The sequence below is a fragment of the Falco punctatus genome, assembly GCF_963210335.1.
Source record: "Falco punctatus genome assembly, chromosome: 4".
Classification (NCBI taxonomy): Eukaryota; Metazoa; Chordata; class Aves; order Falconiformes; family Falconidae; genus Falco; species Falco punctatus.
This window is the reverse complement of record NC_137583.1, coordinates 42,940,332-42,949,755: the sequence shown is the minus strand read 5'-3', so window position 1 is coordinate 42,949,755 and position 9,424 is coordinate 42,940,332. Positions and strand designations below refer to the sequence as shown.

At 38.5% G+C, this 9,424-nt stretch overlaps 1 protein-coding gene across 5 annotated transcripts in view; it reads left to right on the top strand.

The window, feature by feature from the left end:
• The window catches only part of GRIN2A (glutamate ionotropic receptor NMDA type subunit 2A), a 219,652-nt gene that overhangs the window by 73,429 nt on the left and 136,799 nt on the right, over window positions 1-9,424 (top strand). The window lies entirely within an intron of this gene.

The following is a 9,424-nucleotide window of genomic DNA, read 5'->3' as shown; positions in this document are numbered from 1 at the left end:
GTAACCTGGGTCTTGAAGCAACTTACGTAGAAGCTGTTAATTTGCAATTGTTAAAGTTATGGGATGGGAAACCAGGAGAATCAGATCTTCTGGGTCCCAGGCCCATGCAGCAGTCATTGAAGTGGCTTTCTCTTTTTTTCTCTTTTTTTTATTCATAACTCCCTTGTCTCATAATCTTATTTTCATAGCATACTGTTTCATTTGTTTGAAATCCACTCTCTATATTATAATTTCTCCTGGGGAGCAGGTATATGAGCAGAAAACTCATGAGCTTAGGAAAAAGAAACCCTGAGTTTTACAAATAATGTTAATATTGCAAAGTAGATTCTTTCTCAAGGAGTCAGAGCAGCATGTGGAAAATGAGCAGTGCTGGGCTCCTGTTACTGATTGTAGTATGAAGTTTTGTAAGGTCATATTAGTCTTTATTTAAACCCTCTGTTCTTCAGATTAATGCTGACTTTTCCTTCCTAACTCTTATGAGTTGTCTTTATTTCATTTATGTTTTTATGTGCAATGCTGAAAGAAATTCTCGTAAGTTCATGGCTTTGCTTCCTTTATTTCATTCTCTGCTGAAAAGTGCAATAGAGTAATTTTATTAAAACTGTCTAAAGGGCATTACTTGTGTTTCTGTAAAGCTCTTGAATATTTGGAAGTCTGCAGATAAAACATAGATACTATAAATAAAGTTAGTGGTGTGGCAACGGTGTGTACAACCAGGCTGGCGTACTGCAGCCTGGTATGCTTGTGCTGGGGATGGGGTCCCAAACACCAAGCTTTGTTAACCAGGAGGGGGGTCCCACTGCTGCCGTCAGATCTGAAGGCAACTGCTGTAAGAGCTGTCCAGCATGGAGCACAGAATGGTTAAAAAACATGGCTCTTCAGGGAGCTACCGTTTGGAAGCAGCCTTGGTTGTTGGCTGGGCAATTCTCTAATTTTCATGGCAGTTTTTGGTAGATGAGTAGAAAGTGAAATTTGTACAATATTGAGTCACATCAGACTCTTCTGCTCAGATGAAGTTGGGGAAGACTCCAACATGACAGGCGTTGCGCAGATTTTATCAAAGTCTCAGTATAAATAAGATGGCGTTTGCTGGTAGAGAGCGACAAGTAACAAATAAGGATAACGAGTGCTCAGAAATATTCTTATCAAATTTGAATTAAGTGAACATTATTTGGTAACTAAATACACTGAGTGGCAAGGAAGGAAATCTGTTTTAATCGCCTGTTTTCACCCAGGCATGGTTCGGAATGTTTCCTGCTGAATCAAACATCTGAGCGGAGCATGAAGACCGTCAGCTGCTGTGTCCTGCCTAGCCCTGGTCAGGTGCCACCAGCTGCCCTCAGGCGACAACCCGGTGGCTGCGGGGGGGCATGCCGCGGTGCAAAACCTGCATGGCAGAAAGGAGGAAAGTGCAAGATGAACATAAAGGGCTTGTTCTGATAATTTGCCAAAGTAGTAATGTCTGGGCTTCGTCTGTACGTGTAGCCAGAGCAGGTGGCTTCTCAGACTGTTGGAGTGTTTTGTGAGAACTTGTTCGTAGTTTTCAAGGTGAGTAAAGGAGGGGAGGTTGTTTGGTTTTGGGCTCTTTTTTCCATTTCAGGCTTGAATGAGTTTGGATGCAATTTCTCTCTGTCCCATTACTCTTTTCTATATTAAGGAGTCGGTGTCTGTTTGTTGTATACTAAATGTTTGCCCCAATATGATCTTTTCAGTCTCTCTGAGACTTTTTAATTACAGTTGTACTTTCAGACATCTTTTATTACAGTATGCAGCCAGCTTTTTTTTTTTTTTTTTTTTTTTTTGTGAACAAATTCCTATCAGTCTCTCTGGAGACAATTAAATGTATAACTAGCAGAATTTGGCTTACAGGCTGCCATACGAGAACCGTGCAGTACTCTGGACTAACATGACTTGTTAAGATTAGGGATTTTGGTGTGTTTTATTTATTAGGAAAAAAAAAAAAAAAAAAAAAAAAAAAAAAGCACTGCTTTGCCTTTGGGGAATTTTAGCTGTAAGTGAGTAGCAGTAACTGAGGGTGGAAAACCCAAACACCACAATAATGGATTTATATTGCTGGAGCACCGCACAGTACAAGCAAGAATCCTCAGGTCAAGTCTGAATGAATCACTTGCAACTTCTGAAATCATGAAAGATTAAATACTTCATGTATTGTATAAAGGCTTTATTAATGGACAAAGGTGCTGGAAGGATAGGAGGAAGAGAAACACAGGACTGAAATTCAAGACATTTTCTGAAGAAGTGGGAGACTTCCCGCTCCTGGTTAGGTACTGGCTCCAAAGTGAGTATTTAGTTGGGCAAAATAAAGAAGTTATTTGTGCTTCAGAGGAAACTGTCATAAAGACGATAAAGCAGTAACAAACGTAGTATGGCAGGTGTGGGTAGACATTACAAAAAGCCATATAAATAAGGGAACTAATAGGAGTTTCTCCCTACCTTCCATCCTCCAAGAATCACACAGAAAATGGCAAAGGTGATCTCTGTGCCAATGGTGTGGAAATGCCGTAAGCTTGTGTAGTGGACAGGGCTTTGTTTCCACAGATTTCCTGAGGCAATTATGAAAGTTTAGAAATACCTAGACAGACCATTTAAGCACTTTCTATATAAATATTCAGTTTAAATAACTTTTATAAATATTAGTTACATGAATGTAAAAATGGATTGTCTCACAACTATGAAAATAGAGCTCTTCTGTTTAAATGTGGTAATGATTCAGTTGGGGTGCTCTACAATCTTGAGATTAGTTTTTCTTCCTAATTTAAATTCTTCCCCTCAAGTTTTTGATGGGATAGGAAAAGAGTTTCCCACCCATCTGTTTGTTTTCAGTATCTGTTATCCTACGACCGGGTATTTTCTGGGTGGTCTGCGTGTAGTGCAATGCCATACCACGAAGAGAAACCCTTACTACTGTGAGGGTCAGGTGAGTAAAACTACTTCAAAAGCTTTTCTGCCCCTCCTTGATAATGTCTTCCAGGTAAGGACTCTGTGTTTATTTCCCCTGCCTTCTGTAGCTGATTTTGATTTTACCCTTGCTGCTGTAGTAATTACAGGTAAGAAAGTATGGAATATTTTTAGAGTCTTCTATCATTAAGAATCAAACACATGGATTTCAAGAGATGTTTATCCTCTTAGTGGCTACTTATAATTTACGTCTATTTTGCAGAAAATGGATAGGTTAAAAAGAGAAGCTTTCATGGTGTAAAGTTGTATTCAGTACAATCAGGAAATCATCAATAGAGAATAAAAAGCACTTTGTGTAAATAATGCATTTTATGCTTGAAGGTGCAGAATAATTAAATAAGGGCATGAAGTTTGATAACTGAAAAGTGCTTTCACTGTCTGAATGTATCAAAGGTCCAATTATATAAAACTAGCCCCTGAAACAAAGCAGAGCAATGAAAGCTTCCTGCCATTTGACAGTGCAAAACTCCTGTGCCATATTCACCTGAGGACCCTAGTCATGAGGGTGTTTTTAGTGTATATGAAGTACATCTAGGTTCTATAAGTGAAAATCCTTAGTTTTTCTTGTGACCGGTGAATGTATTGGGTACAATCAGTTGCTTCCAGATAAAGGAGATCACTTGGCGGACTTTGCTTCCAAAAGATTCATGTGTATTTCATTTCTCTATTTCAAGTCTGGCTATTTAAACATTCCAGAAATGAAGATAAAAGTACAACACTTCATGCTTTAGGTTAAAGGAGCAAGTAATTTATACTGAACCTTCTGCTTGAGCTGATGCATCTGTAGAGGATTTTTTTCCTTTCAATTTAGCTTGTCATTGTAGGCAGGCTGGCTAAGTGGGCTGTTTCTTTGTTCCCCTCTAGAATATTTTTTCTTTCTTCTAGTCAGAAGTCTGTGTATCAGTAAAAAGCAGTTTTAAGCCATAGTGGATTAACAGTATCTTTACCATTATACTTACATACTTTTGAAGGAATGGACTATGCCAGCAATGTGTTTTGAAGGTGGAAAAATCCACAGGTGCTCCTGCACCCTGTGAACTGTGGCATGTTGACAGCAAGAAGATAGGTGTTTTCCATAGCTTTTATCCACAGAAACTTGTATTTGAGATGATTATACATTGTGGTTAGCCCTATGTTTTGAGTAATTGCACAGAAGACTGATAAAAATGCATTGCCTATATAAATCAATTTCAGCGTAATCAAAAGAATTAGATTATGAGCGCAATCGTAGTATTTTAGGGTCACTTTGTCTGAAACTTGGGATATGCAGACTTAATGAGAAATGGCAGAAGTATTCAGAAATTCTTGCTCTGATTTTGAAAAATAATCAGGTGAACTCCTTCATGTAATGATAGTGAGATACTTACCAACAGCTATTCGTAAGTTACATGACAGTGACTACTAAGACATTTTAAAATCAGTAGCTCCACATACTGATCCCCAAGAATTTGGCAAGGAGTTCTCAATAGTGTTAAAGCTGAGGGATATTTTTTTGTTGTTGTTGCTAAAAATTTTTGGAGCACTAAATATATACCAGAGAGGCAAAGAGAATAACTTGGATAATTCTTCCCTCAGTCTTACTTCAGTTCCAGGTAAAATAGTGGAACAGCTGATACGTGACTTGATCAATAGAAAATCAGGGAGCTAATCTAGTTAGTGTCAATTTAAATGAAAAATAAGCTATTTTTAATTTGCAATGAGATTAAAAATTGTAGTATTGATGAAATATATTTCTGCAAGACCTTAAATTTGGTTATGCTTGATGAGTTTTTGTAAAAAGTTACACAGCATCCAGCAGTAACACATTGTTGATTAACAACATTCATATCGTACAGACATCTGTGACAAGATATAATTCCAAATGGAAACCAGTGTTCAGTAGGTGTACTTCTAGCAGATGCGGGGCTAAACGTTAGATTGGACATCTAGAACAAAATTATGGACACGTTTGTAACCGTGACTCTTTGACTCTTAAGATAGTTGACGTTTGCCAATTATCCACCAGAAAATCCAATGTTACAGGTGAAAGAGCAAATACAGTCTTTTTACTGGCTGGGGGAGTTCTGGGTAGGAATAGTGATGATGTTCCTGGCCAGGGGTTACTGCTATAACAATTGACTCCAGTTCTGGTGATAGGAAGGAGGAAATCTATTGCGGGGGAAAAGCAACCAGCCAACACCTTTCTCTCCCACAAGAACCATAAGGAGACTTACGAACATTGGAAACATTGCTTCAGCAAGAAATTAAAAGACATTATTTTATTTGCCAAGATAAAGTGATCTGGTGCCTTGACAACAGTGTGTAATTAAATGGACAACAAAGCCTTTTCTTCAGCTGAGTAACAAAGATTTGGGATGAAAGGTATTTGAGCTTAAATTTACAGAATACGGTAAAGTTTTTAACTCAGAGTGATTAATTATTGGAAGATTTTACTAATGTGATGGATGGACTAAGATGGGTACTCCTTCACTGAAAATGTGAGAATCCAAGTTTGTCTCCTTCCAAAGTATGTAATGTCGTCTCAGCAGGAATAAATTCAAGGAAGGCCTATGTCTGCCAGAGAAAACCTTCTAGGTACCAGTGACCTTTCTCTGGGCTTCAGATAGACATGTCTTTTACAAAACAAAAATAGCACATTCTTTGGTCCAGTCTTAGGCTAGAAGGAGCTCTGCTTAGTATCAGTGTTATGTAATTGATTTGTATTGAAATCACTTCTTATGTGCAGTGTTGTCAAATTTTTTGGTATCATGCCTAGGGCAGTGCTTTTACTTTTGACTGTAATGATAGGATAGCGTTTGGATTCCCCCCTTTTTTATTGTAGTGTAGCTTCTTTTCATTTAAGCTAATATTTAGAATCTTCTTAATTGTTGTCAGTTTACTGTCTGTGAACGGTAAAGAATTTACAGAAAATGGAAGATATTAGAGAACTTTTGTTTTGCTTCTTTGTGTCTGTAGGGTGTGTGTTGTAGATTTTCCAGATTACTTCATCTTGGCTTTCTTTGTATATTATCTGTGTACGGAGGCTATGGCTTCGTGGTAAGTGGTTTTTGATTGCAATACAACATGAAGCATGCCTGTTTCCTCACCTTCCCCCAGACATCTGTTGTGCCAGCACAATGTTTGTACGGCTGTGCCGTGAACCAGATCAGGAAACTGATCTAGCTTTTAAAACAACCTTGTAAAGACTGTATGGTATTTGGCCTCTTTCCAAAATGTGAATGAATTTCAAAAGGCAGTGACTGTGGGAAAATGTGCCATATAGGTATTTCCTGTGACTGGCATGAACTTGTTTCATGATCAAAATGAAAGCACAGGTTCTTCTCTTCCAGAAGCATTTCAGAATCTCTGCCTCTGACTTGCTGGGAGAATTGGTTAACATTGGATGAGGATGCAACTGTCAATGAATTCGTTCACTTACTAAAAGAGGCTAGATGATTTTGAGCTGTGAACAGTGGGGATGACCCCATCATTTTGAGAAAATTTCTTGGAACATTTTATGCTCACAAAAATAGATGTTCACAAAACTCTGCGATGCCAAAACCCACTGATGTCACAGGGTACTGACAGTTCCTAAATTTTCTGTACAGGAAATAGTTTAATTTTAGATCTTTGAGTATATTGGTGAATTTTGACCCTCCCCCCAACTCCTCAATCAATCAAAGTTTCATAGCTGAGGATGTTGCAGACAGTAATAGTTGGAGGTTCTTGGTTTGAGTACCTTTGTATGGGGTATGGCACAGGCATGGGGTTCCTTTGGGTTTTCTTGTTTATTTTTTAATATATAGATAATATGGAAATTGATCATAGACACAGCATAATACTCTGGTTGATATAACTCTTAATTTATCAGAATATGCTGGAGGCTTTCCCTTACTTTCTCATCTGTTTGATTCAGTTTTCACTCCTTTTTCCACTATAATTGAATTTTTTCTTCATAAGAAACGTATTAAAGTCCTTAGGTGTTCTCCCACACACCTAAAAACTCATTTGGCAGAATGAAAGCACTTTGACAGCTGGCTTTTTGGGTCAATTAAAAATAATGCTACATTGCTAATGGTGATTTTCTCTTTACCATGCCTGGTAAGATCCAGCAGTCCTGAGGGGGCTGATGTCTGAATGCTACATTTGGTTTTTTGCAGCGGGCTGATAGATACCATCACAAGTCAAATTTACTGTGCTTTTGATGTAGTCCACAATGTACTTGGTTTAAAAATAGTGTTTCCCTCCCTACTGGCTCCCCTCAATGCTGTTAAAGCATTGCTCCCTTGCAGATCGTTACTGAACAGATTCCTTCTACACTCCAAAAAGACGCGCACAGACTGTGAGATCAGCCAGGCAATGCTTGCTTCTGGGTGTCTGCACGGCTCTGCCCCTCACCAGGAAGAGTGAAAATGCAGCAGTTGGAGATTTCTGTTTTCATTGCTGATTTTGAGTTGACACCAGTCCAAGAAACAGCCGGTGGCCAGCCTGTTGGCTGTCCGGGTTTGCTGGACTAGAACTGTTTAATCTTCCGAGCTGGAAGGGGTGAGCCTAGTTTTAAGGACCTGCCACTGAAGTGTTCACTCATGTGCAACTCACGTGGGTAAAATCCTGTGAGAGAGGATCCCAAATGCATCAGATTTTTTGCAGTTTTGATCTATGCCTGTATTTCTGTGCCTCTGTGTCTGTATGAATAATTTAACAAAAAGTACTTTTGAGCATGATTTTTGATATTGATACAATATATGCAGTAGTTATGGGCTATCTTTGTAGGTCTAAGACCAGTATTTTGATCCATTGTGCATTCTCAGCTAAGGTGTTTTTTTTCTTCTGTTTTGTCTAATGGCACCCATCTCAGGTACAATTGTATTCTTCCTTCCAGGGATTTTTGGATGGGTGTTAGGCCATTTATATCATCTGCTGATAGGTGGAATACTGTGGGCTCAATATCATTCTACTTAGGAAGTATCTATGCATTTCACTGCTGTCCTGGGGCTTTCAGCAACCATTTTTATCATAATTGCTAGAATTTTTAAGTAATTCTCCTGATCATCCCTGAAAACTATCTGGGACCAAGGCTGGAAGAATAGAGAGCTTTGGAAGCCATGGAGGCGCAGAGCTGTAAAAACTGCATGAGGACTTCAGCCAAATATAAAAGCTTTAGTTTATAGGGACTAATCACCTCTGGGGCTTTGCTCTGTGCTGGCATTGCGGATGGTTGCTGTATCACTGTGAAATGAGACAGGAGCACCAATCTTTTTAGTTGTGAAGGCTCCTATGTCACCTCAGTGACAAGAGCTTTCTGCAGACAGCTTGCATATTGCTATAATTTTAATTTAAACTCCCATGAGCTGAAAAGGCTTCCACATATTTGATGAACTAGCTCAACCCATAGGAGTTATGGATGATGCACCATATCTTGTTGATATACACTCCCTTTGTTAAAATAATTTGAAATTCTGATGTAAAAGAATAACGGCCTAGGAAGTATTTCTGAAGCTGATTAAGAACTGATTTTTCTTGTGCCATCCTCTGAATGGTTTTGTGTAAGCACACTGCAATTAGCTACCACTCTTCAATGATATAAATGCAAAAATGCAGCAGGTGTCAAAGTAGGGCAGTACTGTAATATTTTGAAATATTGTAGTATTTGTGATGGCTCAAGATGTTTGGATATATTTTAGTTTAGATAAATCCAAGTTTAACAAAATTCTGTTAATCACAAAGGGTTCCTTAGTCTTTGGGGAGGTTTATATGTAGATTGAACAATCAAAGAAAATTCAGCTTCAAAAGGGCCTTTGGGTATGATCTGGTCTGATCCCCTGCTCAAAGCAAGGCTGACTTTGGAGATCAGGTGGCTTGCAGACTTAGTTGGCTTTACTGTTTTATCGGGTTCTCTTTGATCTTCTCCATCTAGATACTTCCCTTTAAAGATCTGATTCCCTACAATCTGTCTGTAGCTGTGGCTATAATGTTCTCAGTATTGTGACAGTTTTCATTCTTTCGTAAACTAGAACATCTAGTTTATGAAATGTCTAGAGGCTACATTGTTTGCTTAAGGTTTAGCAGAAAAAGCAGGACAAATGCTTCTGCTCTAAGCATCCAGCTGTTAGAAAGACAGACACTGGGCAAATGAGATTGATTTTGTGAAACTTGTAATACCAGCTTTTTATTCCACTGCAAAATGGTCAATTTAAGACTATTTATAATCACAAATGTTCTGTTTATGACCAATTTATCTTACTGAGGATAATTAAATTTAAACATCTTGAAACATATATGAAGAATTTATACCTTGTGCAGTCAGCAAACATTTGTAACCTGCATGCCAGTAAATCAGATGCATCGTACTTTCTCTCCTTTTCTGGCAATTTATGAAGAAACAGGCCAAGACGTGTTGGCAGCCAGCACAGCCTTTTAGACCTCGGTAGCTGGTAAGGTACTGCCTGGATTCTTCAGTTCTTGC